The 23,675-nt window shown below is 44.2% G+C and overlaps 1 long non-coding RNA gene across 1 annotated transcript in view; it reads right to left on the bottom strand.

Moving 5' to 3' along the window:
* The window catches only part of LOC149854848 (uncharacterized), a 38,646-nt gene extending 22,341 nt beyond the window's left edge, over positions 1-16,305 (bottom strand). Inside the window, exons 1-4 of the long non-coding RNA XR_016438776.1 lie at positions 16,168-16,305; positions 15,922-16,068; positions 11,972-12,046; positions 3,792-3,898 (exon numbers count right to left, since the gene is read on the bottom strand). This is a non-coding gene — a long non-coding RNA (uncharacterized LOC149854848). The remainder of the gene's footprint in view (positions 1-3,791; positions 3,899-11,971; positions 12,047-15,921; positions 16,069-16,167) is intronic.
* Positions 16,306-23,675: the final 7,370 nt, after the last annotated feature.

Genomic DNA, 23,675 nt, shown 5'->3' with positions numbered 1-23,675 from the left:
TTGACAGAGCTTTGTCCATAATAAAAAAAACTAACCCCCAAAATAATATGAGATCTGGCTTCCATCACAAAGTCAGGAAAAGCAGAATGAAAATTTCTTCCTCTCCTCACTCCATTTCTGCGTGACTATTGAAGATGGGGTCCTCTGTAAGATCTAAAAATTGAAAGAACTTGGCACAATTGGAAAAGTTCAGGAGAGAAGCTTAAGTCTCAGTTCTATAATTCTTGTGTTTTTGGTGGGATAAAAATCAAACCTTTCCAATGATGGAAAAACAGGTATATAAAACAAATACTGCTTTGTAAACAATAGCGCTTCGTGCTCTTGAGACAGGCACAAAATATAAAAGGCTAGATCATAGCTGTATTTCTTAAAAGAACATGTACCAGAAAATAAATACTGGATTTATCAGGTTGTTAAATCAAGCTTTCTGGTTTTGTTTGGTAAGAAGTTGACTCTGGAATTATTTGCCTTTTATGCAAATCTAGTTTCAAAGGCATATCTATTTAGGGAACCATAATATTTTGAAAAGGTAGATGTGTAATGTCTTACTATATACAAGATCTGCTTTGTAGTCCGGGACTTACCACATGCCTTCCAAGTTTCTTGGGAGTCTTCCTTTTTAGTCAACTTACTTTTATTTCCAATAATTCAACTGCATAGTCAATTGTGCAAAGGCTGTTCTGTTCTTGTTATGTATAAAACAGACACAAAATACCTTCTTGTATTCAAGAAAACAGCTTTTCTTCCCCCTTCCTAGGCCAAGGGACACTCATATGGCATTGTCTTGCCAATCTATATTTCCTGCTGGATACCTGTTAATGCATATCCTGGGTTTAATTTGCAAAATAGGATTATAGAGGCAAATAAGATGCATTCAAATGACTAGAATACACCAGCTACCAAGAAGCATCTGGGAGAAGGGAACATTCTACTGATTATGTGAATGAAAGGCCTTATTTTTTTAGGGTGTACAATAATGAATATAGAGACCATACATTTGAGGGACAGAGTTAAGTGTTTATAATGATATTTTACGCTTGATGTTTGAGTGCCAAATTACTGGTATGGGGCCTTTATGTTGCATTAATGTTTTGTATTACTTCAGCGGGCTAAACTATACTTTCTAAAATTAATGTTGAAAGGTAATTCATATAACTATTTTTTTCTGATTTTTGCAAACAAATCCCGCTCGTTGTCATCCTACAGAGGATATCAGTTTCAGTTTTCTATTTATGCACAATATTCACTCATTCCTATTTGATAAGCATAATTACATTAAAAATGGCTCTAGCTCAGAGGTCAGCAGCCTTTTAGGAGTAGCAGACCAAATTAATGGCGCTAGGTTTAAACTTGGGCAGCTGCTGCTGACTTGGATGCCTCTGTCACTTTCTACTCCAACCTCCAGCCTCGCTTCCTCCTACAGCATTGCTGACCTAATGCTGAATTGCCACTGATGCCCTGGCTTTCTGGGCCAGACATAGTATCACTTGGCAGGTTGGATCCAGCTCATGAGCTGCAGAGTGATGACTCCTGTGGTATCTCAGTAGTAGGTCTACATGTTTTTAGTTCCAGAGCAAGAAAGGGCCTTTCTTGTCATCACTGCCAAGCATGCATTTTTTGCAATGTACTTAATATTTTAAGTGCATTAGTACTTACCATGAAGTGACCATCTCCAGGACAGGTTAGGCTAGCCAAAAAAGGTTAACAAGAACAGAAGAGGTGACATGCATAAGAGGTCTGAAATGATTTGTGAGCCAGGAAGACAGTCTCCACAATTCTTTCAGGGTACAGACAGATGAACAAATTATAGCGAGGGGAAGGGTACAGACAAATGGACATTTTAGGTACCTTAAAAACGACGAGACAGCTTCTGCTCAGAACACACAGCAGTCAATGTGCTCCAGCTATTACATCTGCATAACCTTGAGGTGATACAACTTAGCTGAATTGCCCTAACCTTGACCCTGATGGAACCAGGGTTAAAGCTGGATTGGTTTTGCTATTCTAGTATCGTATCACTATATAATCATGCATATGTAACTATTGCATCCTGACAGCTAGGGCTGTGCAAAGCAGCACCGTTTTGTTTTGACGTCTGTTTCGCTGTTTTGAAGGGACAGTGTTTCATCATTTCATTTTATTTTGTTTTGAAGCCCTGTCCCATTTCGTTTTGACAAAACTGTTTTGCTGTTTCAATGCGATTCAACGTTTTGCCCATAGGCTGTAATGGGGAATTATGAAAATGCCTAAAACTTTGTCATTTCTTGCCTGATTCAGATGTAAATTGCAGGGATGGTAGCCCCTTCTGAGGGCATGAAGCCTGCCAGGTTCCAAGGAAATAGGTGCAGAGGTTTCTGGGAAAACTTGTGACACTTGCTGGCAGTGGCAGCCTTCTGTCATCTGGCATGCAGATCCAGGGGCCTGCATCCCTGGGAGGGCTGCAGGGCTGTGCCAGACTCCTCCCTGGGGCACAGGCCCTTGGATCTGCATGTCAGATGACAGGAGACTGCCACCTGGGACTGGTGCTGGGTGCAGCCTGCGGCCAGCAGCAGGAAGATTGCTGCTGCTGCTGGCCCCAAGCAGCAGCGTCAGCCCCCTGTCATCTGGCATGCAGAACTGGGGGCTCACACCCCCAGGAGGAGTCCAGCAGTGCTGGGAGAGCAGGTTGAGCTCCGTGAGGTGGCAGAGCCAGTCAAAGCACAGCCCTGGTTCTTCCCACCTCCAGCCACCAGACTGAGCTCCCTGGGGCTGGAGGAGCTGGTTGGAGTGCAGCCCAGTGGTGGGAGGCAGGGAGAGCTGCGGGCTCACCAAATCTTAGTAAAGTGAAAGAATCACTTCCTTGGTTTTGCTTGAGATACATCAGTTGATGCATGCCAGAGTATTATTTGCCCTGCTGGTTACAGGATCATACTGTTATGTTTGTCTATCTCCAAAAGGGTGGAAGGGAGATGGGAAAAAAGGGAGAACTCACTGTATCAGCTACTCCATGAGTATGTCTACACAAGATATCCTAATGTGCAGCAAAAACTGTGCTAATGTGCAGTAGAATTAGTCTACTATGCATTGTCACAAAAACAGTTTGCCTTTGCTACTGGACATTAGTGCAGCTACTGCATCTTTATTTAGTACTTCATATTAGAGGTACTCAACTTAATGTGCAGTAGCAAAAACATATGAAATGAACATGTAGATATGCCCCATCAGAACTGTTTGTATATCTATTCCTGTTTCCAAGTAAGTGCAAAGTAAACTGAATAATTCAGCCCTGTTTCATTTAGAGGTAAACTGCCCTGGTTTAGCTTCTACTTACTATGGAACAGAAGTAGGCATGTAGACTGTGTCCAGATGTGTGTGGAGGTTTGGTTCTGCAGGGACAACTAGTGGTGGTACCCCTTGTGCCATTGCTAGTTGTCCCTGGGGAATGCCTGTGCCATGCGTGCTTTGGCGTGCATCAAGTTACCCCAGGTGAGGTAGAGGAGGCTGCGGCCAGCAGCCTTACCTGGGGTCCTGGGGGCTTCACTCCTTCCACGCAGAACCTGGCTGGCAGTGGAGCGCAGCTCCAGCTGGCCAGGCTCCGGCTTTGGACATCACATGCTGCTGCTGTGTGCATCACTCCACTTCTTTTTTTCAGCAGGTTTTTTGACCCCTGGGTATCCCTCTGTACTGCTCTCTTGTGGTATGTAGAACCTCAGATGTGTCTGCATCGCCACATACCACACTGCCATGCTCATCTGGACACAGTCACAATGTTGTTTCACCAGATAAGCTGATGTACAGCAGGTGATACTTACTCTCCTTTCACCTTCAATTTTGTGTAATCTGTTCATCTCTCCATAAACTGTGGGAAGAGCAGGAAGGAATATGGAAATGCCAGTTTTCCAACCTTTTGTGGAAGGGCCTACAGAAATACAACATATTGTTAGAGTCAGAGTCTATGTAAAACTGGTTTGGTAGAAGCAAACTTAAAAGAAAATTCTTTGATATTTGTTAGGATTTCCACTCTCCAGGTTTGTTATGAGGGGCATAAATTTGACAAAGCCATTCGTTTTGTAACTTTGAAATGACAGTTGGATAGAAAATTAAAGCAGAAGTGCAATAATTACTAGTTTTGCCTGTAATCTGATTCTCTGTTTAAAACAGATGTTTCCCTCAGACATTTGCCTCCCACAAAATTTGAAGCTGAGTGATGCACTCACCCATGGCTTTTCATTTAAAACCCAGCAACACACTGATAATGAAAAAACTGCAACATCTGTTTTCTGCATAAAACTGAAGCGTTCAGGATTACATAAAGGTGTCAGCATTTTCTGCCTCTCTATTATTGAAGATTGAAAAGGTTGAATAAAACACCCACCAACTTTACCTACTCAGTAAGCAATGTAGGAAAGCAGATTGCTAGTTTCCTATTCACTACCTGTGGTTGAAATGCAACCTACTCTAGGATTTATTTTAATGATATCCTGACAGTTCACTGTGTAGACAACCAGACCACCCGAGTTTGAATATGGTACATACAGCAAAACCAGGCCTTGGGTAAAGTGGTGTTTGAAAGTGTAAGTAGTGCAGTAACTGCTGGTTTATCTGTAACAGAACAAAGCAAAATGGAACACTTTCCTTCGTAGTTCATGATTTGGGATTACATTTTTATTTGCATGCATACCTGTAGAGCACACCACCCAAGTATTGCTTTTTTTTAATTTGAACAAGCCCAGCTGAAATAACAGCTGAGGGAAAGCAACCCATATGCATAACACTTAAGCAGCACAGAGCTATTTAATTAGCAGCATAGGTCTCGTCTTCACTGAACTATAAACTGAAATGAAGCTAGCTAGCTTAGTCATCTGGTTGAGAGGGTGTGACACTGAAACTCGAATGCTGAGTAGGTACATTTTTTTTCAGACAACCAACAAAAAACACTTCAACCACCACGGCTGGGAGACTACTTGTGAAAATGTAATAGTTTCAAAGACAGGCAAAAAACAGAAAACAAAAACAAAAACCCCAAATTCCATCAATCTTTTTTCATTTTGAATTTAAAAAACAACAACAAATAAATTTTGAAACCAAATTTTAATGAAAAGAGAAGCAAATTTCTTCCCTCAAATGAAATATTTGTTTCAAGTCAAACATTTACTTCAAACCAACATTTTTTTGGTTTTAATTTTGGCACCAAAAGGAAAAAAAAATGTGGTGCTTGAGCTGCTAATACAATTCTCTTACATAGGGCTTGCCTTCAATAGTTAGTCCAGTAGGGATGATAGCATTATTCAACTGAAAGTGGCCAAAGACAGACAAGACTTGCTATGGCATGACTGGACTAGCAGTTGATGGACTGTTGTAAACATGGAGCAAGGTGCAGGAGGGTGGGGAGAGGGGTTGTGAACCTGTTGTAACTTGAATAATATCCAGCAGCAGTCACACTTCAAATCAACAGGTACTGCCAACCAGCTAGCCTAAGCTAAAAAGTCTGGTTAGGGAAGAATTCAAGTTTTGGCTCAGGCTAACAAAGCTGCTTTTCCACAGCATTATTATTTTAACGTGGAAGGCTTTGAAGATACAGAAAACCTCTGCATGAGTAAGTCTAAGTCTGCTGCTACTTTACCAATGGGAAAAGCGCCAGTCTTTTTTTTTTTCAAATGTTTTTTGACCCAAAGAAACATGTGATCATTTGATTGCAGCTTTTCTGGTGGTCATATTGTTAGGAGCCTGAGCCTTGTGGGGAAAAAAAGCTTAACCTTGTGCAATAGTATGTTATGAAAAAAATGTCCTTGTCCCATTAAAAATGCAAGAAAAACCACTTAAAAATAAAAAGTTTAAAGAAGGGAACTTTGTATGATATGGAGTGCCTGGCGAGTCAGAGTAGAAACTTGTTTGGCTTTCTTTGTACTTTATGTTTATTTAGTTTATATTGAACAAATACAGAATGGATTTTCTTTGTGGACATCTGTAAACAATGACGCAGAAAAACGTTTGCAATGAGGGCTGGGGGCAGAACCGAAGGGTGTCTCTTTTTCAGGACAGTGTCCCTCCTATTGAGCTACATGCCCCCCAATTTGCTTTTCTTCTGGCCCACGTAGCCTTCCTTTCTGGCTGCCCAGTGTGTTATCATAAAATAACAGCTGAAGGAAGTATGTAGTTAGAGGTGCTTCAGTTAAAGATGTTTCTACAGCAGTTACTCCCTTCTCCTTCATATTTGTTCTCTTGCAGAGGGCTTGAAAATCTCTTATAAATAGGCAAAGTTAATCTTAAACATAGGAAAGACCAACACACTAATATTGCTGCAAGCAATAATATCAAATAGAAACTGGTAGGAGAAGTGATTATATTATGGGTTATGGTTATAGTACATTGAGGACGTACGGTATGCTCCCTTGTTTGTTACTGTACTTGAACATCTAAAATTGAGCCGTTTCTTTGCCATGAGCTCGCCTGTGCTAATTTGCTCCCCTCCCTCTCGGTCTCCCCACAGTAAAATCCCTTCAGCCCTATGCCTTCGACTAGAGAGCAGGAAGTCGTCTGTGCATGGACCCAGACTTCCATTATTTTAAGCATTAGAAATTATTTTGAGTTCTACAATTTTTGGTCACTTCCTGTCAGGCTTAAGCTACCTATCAGACCAAGGCAAAGTAGGGCAGAGCGTTATGTTGTTTCTATGGCAAGTGGCAGAGTACGACGCCTCAGGAGCTTGGGCAACGGCACCCGCTGAAAGCAGTTATTGTGGAGAACCCCTCTGGGTTGGAGGCCCTGCTGGCTCAACATACAATAACCATATAGACAGGTTTCGGTCTAGTAGTGACTGGACTTCCCTCATCATCATGATCTGCCTCACAGCAACAGAGAAAAACAACACAAAGCTCTGCCCTACTTCGTCTTGTTATGATAGGTAGCTTAAGCTACCTAAAATTCAGGAAGTGACCAAAAATTGTAGAATTCAGAAAGAGTTTTGGCCCCAGGGCCAAGCCCCAGCCCTGCCCAGCTCCCTCCCTCCCTGCATCCCTCCTCCCCGCCTATCAGCGCCTCAATCCCTTCACACTAGACGTAACCTGTGAGAGCTGTTCCCCAGGCTGCCTGGCAGCCGTGTGTGCGTACATATTATTATATATATAATTATTGGGAGTAATCTTATATTTGGGGTCAATGTATATGCAAATAAATGTGGTAATAAATAAAAAATACCACAGCTATATATTCTGCAGCAAAGCAGTGCATTTGGAGCAGCTGGCACTGCAGCCATCAAACTGATAGAAAGCACTTGAGCATCCATGGTCATCAAATAGGCTAGCACTACATTCATAGACAAGAACCTACAAGAATTCAAATATTGCTAGGAATTAAGATATGCATCATCACATGTGAGCAGGCCTTTAAAAGGGACTGGTAATCAAACTCTTTTAAGCTGCAAAGGAATATCCTAAAACTAGTTCTAGATTGTGATAAAAGGAGTGCTTTTATTAACGCCCCCCATCACTAAAAACAGGAGCTGTCCTCCTAGTTTATCAGTGTTCCATGTGCTAGCACCTAGGAAGTGGCTATTTTGCTTACTTTTTTCACCCAGTTGGTTGAAAGAAGACTCCATAAATTTATATTAGTAAAGGACAAAGGGGAGGTAGTTACATGAGAAACATTACATATGATGAATAGCAGAAAAAACTGGGATTATTTATTTTGTAGAAAAGAAGGCTGAGCCAGAATTTGATAAGTCTTAAAGTACCTGAACATTGGTTATAAAGAGGTTGGTGATCAATTGTATTTGGAGGCTGCAAGGGACAGGACTAGGAGAAATGGCCTCAAACTGCAATAGGGGAAATTTAGGTTGGATATGGAAGAGTTTTCTCACTAGGAGGGTGGTTAAGCATTGAAACAAGCTACCCAGAGAGGCTGGGGAATCTCCAACCTTGGAAGTCTTTTAAGAGCAGTTCAGACAAATGCCTGGCTGGGATGGTTTAGTCCCCAGGCTCTTGATGTCCCTTCCAGCCCTTCTTTTTATGGTTTCTTATTCTATCTTTATTAAAGATTTGGAGAAAGGGATTGAGTTCACACTTAGCAAATTTGAAGATGACACCAAGCTGGGTGGAGTTTCAAATACTCTGTAGGACAGGATTAGGATTCAGAATGACCTTGATAACCTGAAAAATGGTCCAAAATTAATCAAATGAAATTCAGTGAGGCCAAGTGAAAAGCCCTGCACTTAGAACAATCACATTGACAAATGCAGACTAGGGAATAACTAGCTAGGCTGCAATACTATGGAAAGGTACTGGGGGTTATAGTGGACTGTAAGATGAATATGAACAATATGCTCTTGTTGCAAAAACAACCAATAGTGTACCTGGGTATTAGGGGTGTGCAAGATGGGCCTTATTCGCTTCAGATTCGGCCCGATCAGGAACCGTGATTTGATTTGTTGATTCAGATCACTGTCCCCAATTCGATTCAGCTGAATCCAAATCTGAAGATTCGATGTTGATCTGGAGAATCAGTGATTTGTCCATAGAGACAGCTTTAAATGTTTTTTCTACATACCTCAAGGTAACAGGCACAGGTCATGAATGCTGTGATGCGGGGACAGATGAAGCATCCCACAGGACACAGGCGGGGGGAGGGCTGATGTGCTCTGCAGTGAACCTGGAAGTGGACCAGAAGTGCGTCTAGTCCACTTCCAGATCTGTGCTGAGCATGCCAGGTGACCCCCTACATCTCCGTGGCTTGGCGATTGGCTGTGGGGGGACCCCAGGTGCCCCCTAGACCCAGGAGGCACCAGTCGCCAAGCTGGGGGGGCACAGAGGGCCCCCCTGCATGCTCCCCAGTGGACCTGGAAGTGGACCAGAAGTGCTTCTGGTCCACTTCCGGGTCTGCTGCTGAGAGCGCTGGGGAGCCCCCCAGTGCCCTGTGGGACACTCCATCTGCCCCAGCATTGCAGCATTCATGAGCTGCCTGCTACCTTGAGGTATGTAAAAAAAACATTTAAAGCTGTGCCTATGTACAAATCATCAAATCTTTCTGAATCTCTTCAAATTGATTTGGAAGGTTCTGATTTGATTCGGAGAGATTAAAGGGTCTCCTGATTCGATTAGGAAATTCAGGCACTGAATTAGGCTGAATCTCCACTTAATTGAATCAGGGACCAAAGCTTTGCACAGCCCTACTGGGTATATTAAGAAAACCGTCATTTGCAAATCAAGGTGCGTTATTCTTCCAAGCTATTCACCACTGATAAGGCCTCACTTAGAGTACTCTGTCTAGTTTTGGGTACTACACTTCAAGGAAGACATGGACAAGTTATAAGAGTACAGAGGAGAGCAACAAAATGTATTAGAGGCCTGGGCAATAACTCATGGAAATGGTTTGAAAGAACTAGGATTATTTAGTTTGGAGAAGAGAAGACAGAGCGGGTTTTGATAAGTCTTCAAATACCGGAAGGTGGTTATAAAGGGGATGATGCCAGACTGTGGTTGCAGGGGCCAAGACAGGGAGTAATGGCCTTAAATTGCAACAAGGGAGGTTTAGATTGGATATTAGGAAGAACCTGAAGATGTTTAAACTTTGGAATATACTACATAGAGAAACTGTTGGATCCCCATCACTGGAAGTTTTTAAGAACAGGTTAGATAAACACTTGTCTAGGATGGTTTAAATAGGGATGATCCTACTCTGAGCAAGGCATTTGCCTGACCACTTTTTCCTATAATTCTACAGCACAAGTTGCCAGAGACTGGGAGTAGTTATTTTTTGTGATTACAAAGTCTTTTTACATGAGATTATTTGTAACAGGAATGTTGAATCAGTGTTTCCTTCCATCCAGCCAAGCATGACAGCTCTATTAAGCTCTTTTCCTTTTCTTGTCTTCTAGGAAAAGCTCTAAGACCAACCTTTACTTAGGAAGGCTTGTTTGTTGTTATTTATAAATTCTTGGGTGTCAGGTAATCTCCAAGGAGCTATAAACTCCTTTATTTTTCTGCCTCAAGAACTGCCCTTCTACCCCACATTAGAGTGTGTTTAAAAAAAATCACATTGCTTTGCTCTCAGATCATCCAGTAGATGGCAGAACACTTATTTTAAAGATTTATAAATATTGCCCATTCTACTGGCATCATTATAAACTTACAGTAACTGAAAACAGCAATGAAAATGACTAAAATTACAATATTCTCAAATGCAGCTACAATGATGGGACTAGCTAAATAAAGGCATGACCAAACAGGTTATGAATTACTTTCTTATGTTCACCCACACCACACTTTGGCACATGGCCAGGAGTGAGTTCTCATTGCATGTTATTATTACTGGTAAAACATATTGCTTTATGTAGCGCATTTATACCATACTTTATATTTGCCCTGTTTCATTAATGAGGAGAGATATCACCCTTGGAACATTAGGTGGACATAGTGTTTTCATGTTTGAAGCATGCTCACTATGCCTTACAGCTCTGTGCATAGTAGGATCTGTTAAGGCTATAAATTCAAAAGTGGCATTGAAATTTCCAAAATATCGCATTTGCAGAGGGAGGTGTTAGCATGATGCAAAGCAATGTTAGTACGCCTCAGTGCCCATGCTGAACTATGTGAATATGGATAGAGACTTGCCAGGGAGGAGTCAGAATGACTCTGACATATTTAAGTACAAATCAATGAATATAAATAATATGTACAGGTGATGTTTTAGACTTCTTCAGTTAATCCGTAACACAAATGAGAGGTTATGTGATTTTCCAGGTATCACAAGGAGAGTCGATGGCAGAGACAGGAAAAGACTCAGGCACATTAACTACCTGTTTTGACCACTAGAAAAATTGACCTGGCTAGTGGAGTTGAATTGGTTTCCAAAAACTTTTGCAATGCCCAGAAGCTCTTGCCAAATGGGGTGTGGTTGCTTTGCTAACTACCCAAGCTTAAATAAGACAAAAATACTTGCACTGGCAGTCAGTGATGAAAATTGCCTTTTTAACCTTTTGCAATGATTCAAGGGGTGTATATATCCCTTTTCAGTTACTTGGCTTGTACCTGCGAAGCACATAAAATGTGCTCTGTGGCCATGTGTAGACAAAATGAGAGGCATGTGCACACAACACTTTAAACCAGGCTAAATGCTTTTTGCACCATGTTAATGGTGTCGGTGTTTGCATGCCTCAGTGGTATATTGTGCGTTAATTCTAGCTGTAGGAAATTTGGTAGCGTAATGCACCTTAAATGACTTGCAGTGCAGGAAACTAAAACTCCTTTGAGGAGTTTTAGTTTGCTGTCCCTACAGCCATGCAGCAAAGCTGCACCCCCACCAGCCTGCCTGAGCTGCGTGAGGGCCTGGTCCTTCCCTCCACGGCTGCGGTGCCCCCAGGACCACCTTAGCCAGGTGCCTGTGGGTGGGTGCTGCCTGGGAGGCAGGGGCTGCTGCAGAGGGAAGTACCAGCCCCCCCTGCAGCCCACGGACTGCTCCACCTGCCGACAGCTTGCCCTCCCCTCTCCACCGGAGAGGCAGGTGAGGTGTGTTCGTGATACAGGGGTCAGCCCTAAATTGAAGTAGTGCTTTTTAAAACCCACTGCTTCAATTTAGGGCCCCCATTTTGTCTACACATGCCATACATTGATAGGCAGAATGAAACTAAATTGTAAACCTTCTTGAGAATTCATATTGTTCCCTTCTCTCAGACACATTTTGGAGTTTTTCTACCCTCAAATCCTGATAACCTTACAGATAAGCACAATGAATGCTGGCAGGAACAGATATGCTGTATATTTTTCTTGGGTACTTGATGTCCATTCTTGAATATCAGCAGCTGCAGCCCGTGCAGTTATTTACATGACAGTAGAGGAACCACAAAGCTATCTGTTATTTGGTAATATACGTTTCTCACTTGCAGGTCTATAAATATTATCCCATGTGGTGTTTTAATTGTGGGGAAAACCAAAACGTTTACAGTGAATCCAGAAGACACGTAACATTGAAGTTATGGTTTGAAAAAAAACAGCCTAACCTGTATATTCCTGCTGTGTCTCATTCAGTGTGAAGAGTCCATGTGTGTGCCAGCAAGACATGCATTTCCTTATCACTGCCAAGAGTACAAAGCAATGTCAGACAAGTCTAGACTGATCTTAGGATAAATGCAAGAAGCAATGCAGTGGGGCAGACATCTGCTCAGCAAAGGAACAATTGTGTTTGCTCAACTTTTGTAAAAGCAACACCTAGTTTCCAAGACTTCAGTTGCCAATTGGTGAGGAAATATGGCTTAGCTCATGGATGGCCATGGCATGCACAAGTGGCACAGACAGCCTCTGTGGCTAAGAACACACCATCAAAAAGCTGAGGTGGAATCGATTCAATCTACACAGGTTTTTCTAAGCTGCATAGATTGAACCAATGCTGAACTGCCTGGCTGGGAAGCAGAGGTTTTGTTGTCTCAGCTCTGTGCCAGCCAGGGGGCAGGCAGTACAGCTCAGCTGGAGCTGACAGCTGGAGTCACAAAGCATGCTGGTATGCTGGAGGATTAAGACAACTTAATTTACTATGGTATCTGGGACAGAAGTTTGATAGTCTGGTTTATCCTAAATCAGTGAAGTCTGATACTACATTGATCCAGGTTTATTTTAAACTGGTTTTGGCCCCTCTGAAAGTGGTTTATGTGCCCTGAACTTCTGTTGTGTTACAGATTTGAACCGGTTTCCAGTCACTTATACTGGCTTATATGTAATTTCTATCTTTAGCCAGTGTGTTCCATGCAGTAGATTTGGCGGGGGTGGGACAGAGAATGAAGTGGGAGATAGGGCTCAGAGCACAAAGCAGAGCAGCAGACCAGGAAGAGGATCTGAGTGGCGCTTAGGGAGGGTGTGGAGTTTACTGCATGGCACACCTGCCCAGAAGATTGGCCCTTACTGACTTAGCTAAAGTACCTCTTTATGTGTAAGTTTGAAACCACTCCCTTCCTCCTAAGCATAAATGGATTGAAGAGCCAGTGCACAGCCTATTGCAAATAAAAAACATTCAAATGATTTTCAACATTTCCACTAAAAAGGGTGAAACTGTTACTTTAACTCTTACAGTCCACCTCTTCTGGCTTAATAATATTCATCTCATTTCATAGTTGGTAGGGTCAGAAGGGACCTGAGCAGATCATCAAGTCCGACCCCCTGCCATGGGCAGGAAAGGAAGCTGGGGTCAAACAACCCTGGCAAGGTGTCTATCTAGCCTCCTTTTGAAGACCCCCAGGAGTGATCACCAGTTCCCTTGGAAGTTTGTTCCAGATCCTAGCCGCCCTGACTGTGAAGTAGTGTCTCCTGATATCTAGCCTAAATCTACTCTCTGTCAGGTTATGGCCGTTATTCCTTGTTACTCCCAGTAGTGCTCGGGGAAACAGGGACTCTCCCATTGCCTGCTGGTCTCCCTTGGCCAGTTTATAGATGGCCACCAAATCCCCCCTCAGCCTTCTCTTGTGGAGGCTCAACAGGTTCAAGTCTCCTAGCCTTTCCTCATAGGGCCTGCCCTGATGCCCCCAGATCATGCGGGTGGCCCTCCTCTGGACCCTCTTGATGTTGTCCACATCCCTCCTGAAGTGCGGTGCTCAGAACTGGATGCAGTACTCCATCTGCGGCCTGACCAATGTTGCATAGAGGGGGAAAGATCACCTCCTTGGACCTACTCATGATGCATCTGTGGATGCATGACAAGGTGCGGTTTGCCTTTCTGACTGCATCCCCACATTGGTGGCCCATGTTCATCCTTTTCTGCCTCTGTGCTGATGAGACAGAAGTTCCCCAGCCTGTAGGTGTGCTGCTGGTTCTTTCTCCCTAGGTGCAGTACCCTGCACTGGTCAGTATTGAATTCCATCTTATTCTCTTCCACCCACCCCTGTAACCTGTCCAGTTCCAATTGCAGCCTGTCCCTCCCTTCTAGCATGCCCACTTCTCCCCACATCTTAGTGACATCTGTGAATTTGAAAAGGTGCTTTTCACCCCCTCGTCCAAGTTGCTGGTGAAGATGTTGAACAGTATGGGACCGAGGACTGAGTCCTGGGGGAACCCACTGCCCACATCCCTCCACCCGTCAACCACCATTCTCTCGGTGTGGCCCTCCAGCCAATTGGTGGCACATTTGACTGTGTAGGCTTGACACCACAATCTCCTAATTTGTTAAAGAGAATGGGGTGAAAGATAGTGTTGAAGGCCTTCCTAAAGTCCAGAAAGACTACATCCACCGCGACACCTGCATCCAAGAATTTAGTGACCTGGTCACAGAAGGCCACAAGGTTGGTCTGACAGGACCTGCCTCTGATGAACCCATGTTGGTTGCCCCTAAGCATACACTCTCCTGCTTGCCCCTCACAGATGTGCACCTGGATAATTTTCACATAGAGCTTCCCCAGGACCAAGGTAAGACTAACAGGCCTATAATTTCCTGGGTCCTCCTTCCTCCCTTTTTTGAAAATGGGGACCAAATTGGCCCTTTCCAGTCCTCTGGTACCTCACCAGAGCACCATGAGGGCTTGTAAAGCTGTGCCAGGTGTCTCACAATGACCTCTGCTAATTCCCTCATCGCTCTGGGGTGGAGATTGTCAGGAACTGCTGATTTGAATACATCCAGTCCCACCAGAAGTTCTCTGACTAGGTCCTCTCTGACCTGGCTGTGCCTCCCCTGGGACCATCGGGGATCCTGGTGGGGGGGCATCATCTGGTCTCCACTCAGAAAAATGGAAGCAAAGAAATTGTTAAATAGGTTAGCTTTGTCATCTGCTGAGACCACCAGATTTCCAAGCGTGTCCTGCAAAGGTTCCACGTTACCTGGAACCTTCTTTTTACCCCCTATATATTTAAAAAAGGACTTCTTGTTGTCCTTGATCTGTGTTGCTAGTTCCAGTTCCATCTCCGCCTTGGCCTTCCTGACTGCCCCCACTACAATCCCAAGCAACAGAGGTACAGTCCTCCCTGGTGATGGCCCCTTCCTTCCATTGGGTGTACGCCTCCTTCTTAGCTTTGAGATGTTCCTGGATGCTTTTGGTGAGCCATGGGGGCTTTTGAGCACTCTTGTCCCCTTTGATTCGTTTTGGGATTGCCATCCTTTGGGTTTGGAGGATTGCCTCCTTCAGGAATGACCACTCTTCTTGGCCTCCCAACTCCCCACCCTTCTGGGACCTCAGTGACTCCCCAGCTAGTCTCCTTAGCTCAGTGAAATCCACCCTCCTGAAGTCCAGGGCTGCGGTCTTGCTGCAGGCCTTTGCCACCCAGTCCTGGATGGTGAATTCTAATAGGCGATGATTGCTATCACCCAGGTGATTGAGCACTCGCAGTCCCCTCACCAGGTCATCACTTGTGGCCAAGACCAGGTCTAACAAGGCATTTCCCTTGATGGGACAGTGCACCTCCTGGGTTAGATGGAGGTCCTGTAACATGGCTAGGAACCTATATGAGTGGTCAGACCTGGCTGACTGCTCTTCCCAGCAAACGTCTGGATAGTTGAGGTCACACATGATGATCACATCCTTTCACTTAACTGCCTCAGTGAGCTAACCTGAGAATTACTGGTCTAGCTCTTCGCCCTGGTTGGGTGGTCTGTAGTAGACCCCCACCGTTAAGTCCCTTTCCCCCTGACCCCTTGTATTTTGACCCAGAGCACTTCAGTCTGCCCCTCCTCTGCCCCAGTGCTGCTCGTTGAGGATGTGAATTGTTCTTTGACATAGAGTACCACACCCCCGCCTTTCCTTCCTGTTTTATCCCTCCTGTACAGCCTATAGACCTTGATTTTCACCGCCCAGTTATGCATTGGATTCCACCACGTTTCGGTGTGCCCCACTATGTCTGGGTTTTTGTTAGCTAGCAGGAGGGCAAATTCCTCCTGCTTATTCCCCATACTATGAGCATTAGTGTATAGGCATTTAAGGCCTCCTGAAAGTGTATGCACTGCCCCCCTAATCCCAGGACTATCCAGGTCTCTTACCTGGGTATTTCTTGTGCTTGTCGTCAGTCTTGGCTGTGCTGTTCTTGTGGGCAACACTTGGTTTGGTGTTCCGAGGCTCCCTCCGACCTCATCCTCCTCTTCCCCTAATGAGCCTAGTTTAAAGCCTGCTGGAGGAGATCAGCCAACCTGAAAGAGAACACAAGCTTACTTTTCAGGGAGAGGTGAAGCCCATCCCATTTGCCTTCAGACTGTCCAAAACTCATTTACACAAATCATATACTTTACCTATGTGACTCTTCCTGAATTCCCTCTGTCACACTAGCTTTTTATTTTAAAACTTTAGCAGCTTTTACTTAGCATTTAGCCTCCAGCTGTTGCTTTTAAAGCTTTAAACAACCTGCTTTCCTGCTCTCAATGTAACTGAGTAATTGCTCCGCTGGTATGTTCCTAGTCAGCCCCAAACCTGCTTTAATGCAGCTTACTGAAGGTATGAACACACATTCGGAGCCATTTCAAAGGTGGAGCTGCTGACCAGCAGTGTAGAGCAATTGCTATGTTATAACAGTTACATGGGGACAAATTGAAAACCATACAATTGTAGTAAAACTTTTTCAGCTTTAGCCTGGATGAAGCAAGGTTAAAGTTACAACTGTTTTTCTCCATATATATTGTTTCCAGTTTGTCCACAAATAACTGTTAGAACATAACAGCTGATGCATGGCTCAGAGCAAGTGTTTCCTCTCTCTCCTTTTGAAATACCTCCAAATGCATGTGTCCATGCTCTGCACCTGAAATTCCCTCCTTGACCAACACCTTCATTTTTCCTCCTTCAAATCCTTCTCTGAAAACTCAGAGATTCTGTGAGTCTAAGTTGTGCTCCATTTTTACTTAGGGAGTGGGGGCAGAGGCTGTATCTCAGACTTGATAGAATAAGTGATCTTTAGGTCAAAGATGTTAATGTGACCCTGTCACTGTGCAACACTAAACAAAGAACTTTACAAACAAAGCCCTATACAAGGACGCTTGAAAATTCATGCCAAAGTTTAGAAAATGTACTGCTTTGGATTCACAGGTTGAGATGAAGTGATTGTGCAAGACAGACTTAACCAAAACTTATCAAAGTCCCCTTTTCAGAGAGAGGATGTTGGCTAGAGAAGTGATTCTTGATTAAGGTGCTGTGGCACCCTGGAATGCCTTGATATCCTTTCAAGGGTGCCACAGGGTGCCACACAATGTTGGAACTGTTACATATGCAAACATGATTCACAAAATAAACCCAGAGATTTCAAATATGAATTTATAGAGTTAAAAACATACTGACCTGTTGTGATCACTCCAAGTTTTCAGCAACAGAAGAATTGCTCTATAATTTTTCTGTAGCCAAAAAATGAGTGAAAACTAAGACCTGGCATTTTTCAAAGGGTGCCTTGAGGTTAAAAAGGTTGAGAACTACTGGCTTAGGGACTCTAACTCTGTCCTTGTAAGTGGGGAATAAATAGATTTTTTTTGAGATGATCATTGGGAAAGGTGGTAACTTTTTTTGCTTTTGATGAAACAAACAGAAGGGAGAAGAAATAAGATAGCAAAGGTAGGAGAAAGAGTTTTCTTGATGTTCTTAGGATGGAAGGCAGTCAGTCATAGAACAATACTCTGGATTAGCAGGATGTCAATGATAGCCATTGCTTTGGACCCTTGGTCAATTCCCTGGTCTGGTATGTGATCAGGTGGCCTGATCAGCAACCCCTCCTTCACTGTTCAGTCTCAGACTGGGCAAGCCTTGTCCAAGAAAGGGAGGAAAGAAGACCCAGGAAACTACAGGCCAATCACTTTGACCTCAATCCCTGGAAAGATTGTGGAAAAAAATATCAAAGAAACCATTCTTGACAGGCTAACAGAAGGCAACATTCTGAAGGACAGCCAGCACGGGTGTGTTTTGGATAGGTCTTGCTTGACTAATCTCATTTCCTTCTACGACCAGGACGTATCATCTAGACAAAAGGGAAGAGGTTGCTATCATATATTTGGACTTTAAAAAAGCCTTTGACCTGGTGTCTTATGATGTCTTCATGGAAAAATTGGGCAACTGCGGCCTTGAGTACTCCACAGTGTGATAGCAGGGGAACTGGCTTCGAGATCAGACTCAGAGAGTGGTAGTTGAAGGAATTGAATCAACATGACACTCAGTGACTAGGCATCCCCCAAGGCTCTGTTTTCAGACCTGTACTCTTTAATGTCTTCATAAATGATTTGGAGTCTGGTGTTAGAAACAGACTGGCTAAGTTCATTGATAACACCAAAGTTTGGGGAGGAGTGTCCACAGTTGAGAATAAGCTGGTGATCCAGGCTGACCTCGATAGGCTTGCAAGGTGGGTGGATGAAAACCTGATGGCATTCAATATGGAGAAATGCAAGGTGCTCCACCTCAGGAAAAGAAACCTGCATCACACTTACAGGCTCGGCAATGCTACTCTCGCTAGCGCCACGACTGAAAGAGATCACATCTAGCAAAGCGAACAAAACTCTGGCTTGCCCAATGCATCTCGAACAAGACCCAGGATGTCATCCTTTCACTGTACTCAGTGTTGGTGAAGTTGCAGCTGGAGTACTGCATCCAATTCTGGGCTCCACAAGTTAGGAAGGACATGGAGAAGTTTGAAAAAGTCCAGAGGAGAGCCATACATATGATCAGAGGGCAAGAGAACAGGCCTTATGAAGAGAGGCTGCAAGCTATAGGACTCTTCAGCCTGGAGAAGTGCAGGCTCAGGGTGATTTGGTGGCAGCCTATAAGTACATAAGAGGCGCACATCAGGGAACACCTGTTGACCAGAGCACCCCAGGGGATGACAAGGTCCAATGGTCACAAACTCCTGCAAGACCTGTTTAGGTTGGACATAAGGAAAAACTTCTTTACTGTCCGAGCCCCCAAAGCCTGGAACAGACTCCCCGCAGAGGTGGTGCAAGCACCTACTTGGGACATTTTCGAGAAACATTTGAATGCTTATCTTGCTGGGATCTTGCAGGGGGCAGGACCCAATAATCTTTTGAGGTCCCTCCCAGCCCTAATGTCTATGAAATCTATGAAATATGAAATAGAAGATGATTCTCATGAGTTTATGGCTTTAAGAGAAAAATCACTGGGTGTGTATACATGTGCACTTTGATGCACAGTAGATTATTTTGCTGTGCATTAAAGCGTCACGTGGAAAACCATGACATTATGCTAATGTGCAGTAAAATAATCTATAGCACATTAAGCGTTACTACAAAGGCATGCAAATGTCCTACTGTGCACATTGTTTTAATATTTCACTTTGGAAGGCATCTATACCCATACTCCAGGGTAGAAGGGGGGCACTTTAATTAGAGTGGCTCTGAGAGCTGCTTAAATTAAAGTGCCTGCATTGGCATATGTATTCAGCATACTGCAGTTCAAAATGGCAGCAGGGGCACTTGAATTAAACCTCTTTTGATGACTTTTAGTCAAAACACCCATGCTGCCATTTTGAAGCATGATGACATTGAATAGACATGACATGAAGGCTGCTGGAGTGCACTAATTAACACGCTCCAGTAAATTTGATTAACCAGTCTGTTCTGATGCGTGCTAATTAGCATGCATCAGAGCAGATGCCTGGCATATCTACAGGTGCCCGGAGGTACTAAATTTAATGTTCATTAGAAAAAGTGCATTAATACACATCTAAATGCCACCGCTAAATATCAAGAGACTCACAATCAAACTTTAAAAGTTGGCAGTGATACATTCTTCATATGTCCTAATGTATTTATCTCTTGATAGGATTGAAAAGTAAAATCTTAGTACAACCATTGTTAACACTGTTAGCTTATGCCTTTTTTTTTGGAATTGCCTATGCATTCACTAGACTTCTTCGTTCCTGTTCGTAATAGGGTTCATATTGTGCTCACTTAGTTTTATTACCCATAAACACAGTGACAATAATTTCCACTGTTGTTTTAAAGAACACCCTAAGCCTTATCTTACCCACAAGTATGCTTGTGGCAACACCTAGTTAAGTCAATGGATTTTACCAGTGCATGTCTGAGGGTAGAAGCTGGCTCACGGATACTTCAGTGTTCCATGAAGAGCCCAAATTCTCCCTTGTAGAAATATGTGCACATTCTATTGACTTCAATGGGTGGTTAAAATAATGGGGCTGAATTTGTTCTCCTTTCTACAATGCTTGTTCCTGGAGGACAATAATTTTAGCAGGGTGATGGTTAAACTTCAGTTCAGTAGTACTGGGAGTCTCAATGCTTTGGTGTTGTAATAACAACCTTTATAAAAAGGCAGTACTGCATATGGATGCAGTCAATACACAATAATATATTCAAAGCTAGTGCATTTTTCCAGTGTTCAGAGTAAAATAAGATTTTGAATAGTATGTATCTTCTAATCGTCAGACAATACATTTAGCCAAAATTCCTTCAAAATGTCTTAGTTACTGGATTTCGAATGTTGTTTTAAAAATATGCATATTTGGAAGCATGTTTATGTATATATCTACACACAATGGAGTGCCATCTGCAGAACAGGCCTGGCTTCTTGGACCTTAATTATTTAAATTGGAAAGCTACAGGAAAGTTGTGGTTTTCTACATGGTGGACAGTATATTTGTGCAGATATATGAATAATACTGTCCTTATTTTCAGAAATACCACATTTTCTCACACACACCACACACCTTTCCCACCAAAAATAGCCCCCCAAAATAGAGGTGCACGTCTTACATGGGGAAGTTGTTTTATTTTCTGGAAATGAAGCCTGAAGATGCTGCATATCATGTAGCTGCCAAGATGTCTGTTGCTTATCTGGCTTAGAAAACTGAAGAATGGAGTCCTGTGTTAACCCTCTCATAGCCATAGCTATTGGCTGAGCACTGTAACTTGTGCCTGAAGTGGAAAATGAGCAGCTGGTAGTATCATGATGAAGATTTTGATATGGAAAAACAACACTTCATTTACAGGAACTTATAGAAATAACTATTTATACTGAAGAACTGTCTTGAAAGGGTCTGCAGCCTAACTTTGTGGGATGTAGAGGAAGCCCTGGAAACACAGAGCATCCTGGAAGCGTGGCATCCCAGGAGACAGTCTGCTACACCAGAAAGTTCCTCCTGCCTACTGTATCCTGGGCACATTTCCTGGATACTCTGTCTTCCCAGGAGGGCTTATTTTATGTCACACAGATGGCCATGACCCTAGAAAATCTTTTTTTTCTACATTTTGCCTTCTAAAAACAAGGTACATGTTTTATGTTGAGGCATGTTCTTTGTGAGAAAATACGGTATTTGTTACCCCCAGGTGCCTTTTCTTTCAGATGAGCGAGTCTTATTATATAGTCTGATATTACTAAGAAGTAACTAGTAGCTAATTTAACTTTATGAGTGTGGCAGAGCACAACTGGGGTGCTCAACACTTAGTATGGGCTGCAGCAGGCTGGAGAAGTGCCTGCATGGAAGGCAGCTGGGAGACCCCCCTAAGCAGTCATTTTAAGGGGGAAGGTGTATGGTGGAGCAACAACCAGGTGCTCACCACTTAAGGGCTGTGAGGGAGCCTGTTTTGTGAGCAGCAGGGAAAGCCTTCCCAAGGAACCCTTTTAATGGGGAAGGTCAGTGGCAGAGCACCTTTGGTTCTGCCACTATAAGGCGGATAGGAGGCAGCAGACAGGTGCAGGCCAGCTCTGATGAGGCAGCTATTTTAAGATCCTGGCTCTCAGGGCTGGAGCAGCAGTTTGCTGCTAGCAGCCAAGGAGGCAACATCTGGCTAAGCTGCTGCTTGGAACATCTTGGAGGTTGGGGCAGGAGCTATGGGAATGGCAGGAGGATCCTGGTCCTGGGTATGACTGAAATCTGCACCCTGATGGGGAGGTAGGCCTGGTGGTACTGGCCGTGGTGGGACAGTCCCCCAGAAATGCCAGGCTAGTAACCTCCATGGTGAAAGGCCCAGCTCCCACCATTTGGGGGGAGGGGGGGAGGATAACAGCATCAGAAGGGAGTAGGGCCAGGCACACCCAGAAAGGGACACCTGAGCCCAGAATAGGTAATGGGGCCAGGCGCATTTATCAGGAGGCATATGAGCCCATAGGGGTGTAAGACCCTGGAGAGTATTAGGGCCAGGCATGCCCAACTGATGACACCTGAGCACAATAAGAATAGTGGGACCAGGTACGTCCATGGGGGTGGCACCTGAGCCCATAGAGGTGGAAGATCCTGGAGCCCCAGGGAGGGGGTGAGTGTGTGGAGGCCCCAGGGAGGGGATGAGTGTGCGGAGGCCCCAGGGAGGGGGTGAATGTGTTGAGGTCCCAGCGAAGGGGGCAAACATGTTGAGACCCCAGAAAGGGGATGAAAGTGCTGAACTCCCTAAAGGGGGGTGAGTGTGTAGAGGCCCCTGGAAGATGGGGGCAAGTGGGGAGACCCACCTGAACCTTCTGTAGTAGACTCCCACCGTTGTGTCCGCTGTGCTGTGTTCCCCACGGATTTTAACCCAGAGGGTCTCCAGTCATCCACCCTGGTCACCAATATCAGCTTGCAGGGACGTGTAGCTTTTCTTAACATAGAGAGCTACACCCCCGCCCCTTTTATGTACACGTTCCCTCCTGTACAGGGTATAGCCATCTATACCTGTGGTCCAGTCATGGGTGGAGTCCCATCAGGTCTCTGTTATCCCTATGACATCATCATTATTTGTGTTAAGCAGGAGGATGAGCTCCTCCTGCTTATTTCCCAAGCTCCTGGCATTTGTGTACAGGCAGGCAAGTGTCCCCTTGGGGGCTCTTGCCTTGCCCACGGATGGTTCCAGGGCTGGGGCAGGGGTGGGCTCCCTTTACCTGCTGGCTTTGCAAGGGTTGCTCAGCAGGCCAGCAGTGGCAGTAGTCCCCTTGTCCCCCAGTAGGCTTAGTTTAAGCTCGGTGGAGCAGGTCAGCCAGTCTGGCTGAGAAGAGCCTTCTCCCCAGAGAAGAGAGGTGGAGGTGATCTCTTCCCAGCAGCTTGCTGCCTCTCTCACCAAAGAGCGGGCCGTGGTCATGGAAGCCAAAGCCTTCCTGATTACACCAGTGCCACAGTCTTTGGTTAACTACCTGGATCCTCCTCTACATCCTCAGCCCATACCCTGAGACTGGGAGGATCAAAGAAAACACCACCTGTGCCCCCAGGCCCTTTAGCCCCACTCCCAAATCCCTGTAGCACCTCATGACCTGGCTTGGAGATCTAATTTTTACATCTTGATCTTGAGCTGGATAAAGTGACAGAAGCCTGTTTCCCAGGTGACTACTTGATGTCTTCTCCAGTAGAGGTAAGAATAATATTTCTTATAATCTTTAACAACAAACATAAACTGAAACAGCATAAATATGAATAAGGTTTTGTCTTTTCTTCTAAAATGTGTGCGTCTCAAAGAAAACAGGTTGACTTCACCTTTAGCTGCTTTAAATGGAGCTGGGCTTGTTGTATCTTTCAGGGGGTTTTTTTCTCTTTTACAATGGAGCTTTTGCCTGACCTAATTTTTTTAAAATCAAGTATTCAAGAAAAGTTTACTTGTTAGCATAGTTCTCTGCCACTTGTCCCCTTCTGCTCCTCTGTTCCTCAGTGTTGAACCAACTACGGAACCATACTCTGGCAAAACCTCTCTTTTCTTTTTCTTTTTTATTCTACCTCCTCCAGGCAGACGCCGTCTCCTGTCCTCTCTGACAAACCAACAGCCGACTCCTCTCTGCAGCCAACAGCTGACTCCTCTCTGCTCTCTGTTCTGCAATCCACTCCTTCCTTAGCTCTCTC

The sequence above is a fragment of the Crocodylus siamensis genome, chromosome 12 (assembly GCF_052110815.1).
Source record: "Crocodylus siamensis isolate JL-2025a chromosome 12, ASM5211081v1, whole genome shotgun sequence".
NCBI lineage: Eukaryota > Metazoa > Chordata > Crocodylia > Crocodylidae > Crocodylus > Crocodylus siamensis.
The sequence above is the reverse complement of the archived record's forward strand: the minus strand, read 5'-3'. Positions and strand labels throughout refer to the sequence as shown.